This window comes from Octopus bimaculoides, chromosome 14, assembly GCF_001194135.2.
Source record: "Octopus bimaculoides isolate UCB-OBI-ISO-001 chromosome 14, ASM119413v2, whole genome shotgun sequence".
In the NCBI taxonomy this organism is placed as follows: Eukaryota; Metazoa; Mollusca; class Cephalopoda; order Octopoda; family Octopodidae; genus Octopus; species Octopus bimaculoides.
The window spans coordinates 51044922-51048347 of NC_068994.1; the positions used below are offsets into that span (position 1 = coordinate 51044922).

Genomic DNA, 3426 nt, shown 5'->3' on the forward strand with positions numbered 1-3426 from the left:
TATCTCTGTGGCATTTCTTCAGGCTTTTTGCGTTTAACCCTTTAGCATTTAATCCGGCCATATCTGGTTCAAATATTCTACCTGTTTTATGATAAAACAGACAATATCCAACTTCTCACGCCTACCTTACAATGTCATTTTTAAAATATACAAAACACACCATTGAAATATTGAAGTTACAAGGTAATCATCATCATCTAATGGATGCTTTGACCATGGCTGGTAAGCTGGAAGGCTGCACCAGACTCCAGTCTGATTTGGCATAGTTTCTATGGTTCGATCCCCTTCCTAATGCCAACCACTCTGAGAGTGTAATGGGTGCTTTTACTTGCCATTTGCATGACACCAGTATCTGCCCTGATAATGGTTTTGCTCAGCTTGATGCTGTCTTCTTAAGTACGGCGTAATGCCCAAGGTCTTGGTTATTCATCATTGCCTCTGTGAGGCCCAACACTCAAAAGCTGCTTTTCATGTGCCACCAGCATCAGCCACCTTGCCTCAGTAAGGCCCAACACTCAAAAGGTGCTTTTTATGTAACACCAGCATCGACTACAACCATGATTTAACTTGGCTTGATGGGTCTTCTCCAGCACAGCATATTGCCAAAGGTCTTGGTCACTAGTTATTGCCTCTGTTTGACCCAGTGTTCGAAGTTCATGCTTCATCACCACGTCCCTATGTCTTCCTGGATCTACCTCTACCACAGGTTCCTTCTTCAGTTAGAGATCAACACTTCTTTACACAGCTGTCTTTGTCCATATGCATCACATGACCATACCTGCGCAGTCGTTTCTTTTGCACACCACACCTGATGCCCAATAGTACATGATTAATTCAAATCTGCTATAATAATAATAAGAGCACTCAGAGAGCACAGACCTCTGCCAAGGTAACACCAACGTCCTCTCAACGATTAGCCAAAGATGATTTTTAAAATGAGAATATCTGGAAAAAACTCGACTGCTCTCACAAACGAGACTACTAGAAATGAACCCGACTGCTCTCAAAAGTTAAGTAAAAAAAAAAACAGAAAAATAATCCAGAATCCTTGTCTGGTACTAGATCAATCCCAAAATCTAATCAGTTCATGCCAGGCACGACGCCAAACATCCCTGAAAGTTCCATTGGAATCCATCCAGCGGTTCTTGAGATAATCTTGTCCACGGACAAGCAAACACGACTGAAAACAATACCCCGACCTTTGCTAAGGTGGAGGTAATAATGATAAATACCCTGATGCAGTACTAGGCAGTGACTCTCATGGCTTCTGATCTTAACTGATTGGAAGTATTATCATGTACATTGTTTTGTCTTGGTATAAAAGATGGGCTACAGCAAATATTCTGCTTAATACCACAGATTTGCATGTCAGTTGTTTGACCTTAACCAGTTGAAAATGTCCCTCAGTGGCTGACGATATGTGCATCTCTGATCATGAGCAGAAGTAGTGGGGGAGCATCAAAGCCATGTGTTGAGAGGAATTCTTTGGGGTTTGAATAATTCACCTCTGGAAACATGAGTGTTTCGTTCAACATCCTTAAACAACCCTTATTCAAGGACCTTTTGAGCAGGATGGGTTATTCAGCCTGAAGAAAATTCTAACTGGGCCCCACCTGCAAGGTCATGCGCTGTTTATCTTGATATGAGATCACCATATTGCGCACATATGACTATGATGCATGTGCCTGGTCTACCCTTATCAGACGGGTAGTCATGATGGGTATAATGGGCTTCGGATATTTTACCCCATGTCACTTTGATGGCATGCATTGCTCTCTTACTCAATAATAATGATAATAATAATAATAATAATAATGTTGGTTTCAAATTTTGGCACAAGGCCAGCAAGTTCAGGAGAGGAGTAAATTATATTAATCCAGTACTCAACTGGTACTTATTTTATCAACCTTGAAATGATAAAAAGTAAAGTTGACTTCAACAGAATTTGAACTCAGAACATAGCGGAAGACAAAATGCTTCTAAGCATTTTGCCCAGTGTGCCCATAATTCTGCCAGCTTAACAATAATAATTCTTTCTACTGTAGACACAAGGGCTAGTTGATTACATTGACCTCGGAGCTTGACCGGTACTAGGTGGATAACAAATTGGCTGAGTCGAGATCAAGATTTGCAGTATGTGTTGGGGTTTGCTGTAGTCATATTGCTGAGATCAACTTTGTTTACCAATTTGGGGAGGTCTGCAAATGTTACAAACACTGCTTTGTCTCGATACTAACAATGTCATTCAAATGCTAAATCTTTTTTTTTTTTTTTTTTTTTTTTTCAGGGACTCTCCTGTGAAGCATTTGATGTATGCTGAAAAGAATTGTGTCCAAATTAGTGCTTACTTTGAAGCCAAGAAAAATGCTGGAAGTGCTAACAACCAGCGAGGTATACAAAAATACAATGTATTATGTCATAGTATGTTGGCCCATCTTGACTGAGCCACATTACTTGTTTTAGTTTCCTATCTAACTAGTCACTATGTACATGATTGCTTGAGCTGCTAGCTAGAAACAACAGCCAAATCTACCTCAAATTACATAACTCAGGTTCTACCATCTAATAATAATAAGAAAATAAAGTTAGAATATTTTGGATACTAATGCCTGAATATGTGGAGGCGCAATGGCCCAGTGGTTAGGGCAGTGGACTCGTGGTCGGAGGATCTCGGTTTCGGTTCCCAGACCTGGCGTTTTGTGTGTTTATTGAGCACAAACACCTAAAGCTCCACGAGGCTCCGGCAGGGGATGGTGGCGACCCCTGTTGTACTCTTTCGTCCCAACTTTCTCTTACTCTTTCTTCCTATTTCTTGAGTAACGCTGCGATGGACTGGCGTCCGGTCCAGCTGTGGGGAACACATACGCCATAGAAACCGGGAAACTGGGCCCATGAGCTTGGTTAGGCTTTGAAAGGGCGCATAAATAAAAAAAAAATGTCTGAATGTAAGATGAGAGGATCACAAATGAGCTGTCCTTGATTATAAATCTGCTGGTATAGGATTGGTCTGGAGTTAAACAACAACAAGAAAGAAGGACACAAGATAATGAAGTTTTATATACACTGTGTCTGAATAAATGAATGAAGGTACTTAATTCAAATCTTTCCTTGAGTGTTTATAAGAGAAGAATATACGAGGGGCTGCTGAAAAGTTCCTAGCTTTGGGTAAAAGAAAATACTGGAGGATCAGTTAATTATGATTTTATGCAACATATTCCCTTCTCAGATTAACACACTTATTGCAGTTTTTCTAAGCCTTGCAAAAGAACTCAGAAGGTTGGGCCTTAAACCGGGCCTTTTGCGATACCCTTAAAACCAGGAACTTTTCAGAAGCCCCCTCCTCATGTATAAATTATCTCCAATTCCCTTTGATTTACTGGTTTACGGGAGTTAGCTCCAGAAACATGGCTCTTATGCATATTGGAA

General features: G+C 40.5%; 1 protein-coding gene and 1 long non-coding RNA gene across 2 annotated transcripts in view; both read left to right on the top strand.

The window, feature by feature from the left end:
- The window catches only part of LOC106874744 (uncharacterized), a 14056-nt gene extending 11645 nt beyond the window's left edge, over positions 1-2411 (top strand). Inside the window, exon 3 of the long non-coding RNA XR_001410040.2 lies at positions 2288-2411. This is a non-coding gene — a long non-coding RNA (uncharacterized LOC106874744). The remainder of the gene's footprint in view (positions 1-2287) is intronic.
- Positions 1-3426, top strand: part of LOC106874737 (pseudouridylate synthase 1 homolog) — a 35270-nt gene that overhangs the window by 18621 nt on the left and 13223 nt on the right. The gene's annotated exons all lie outside the window — the stretch shown is intronic.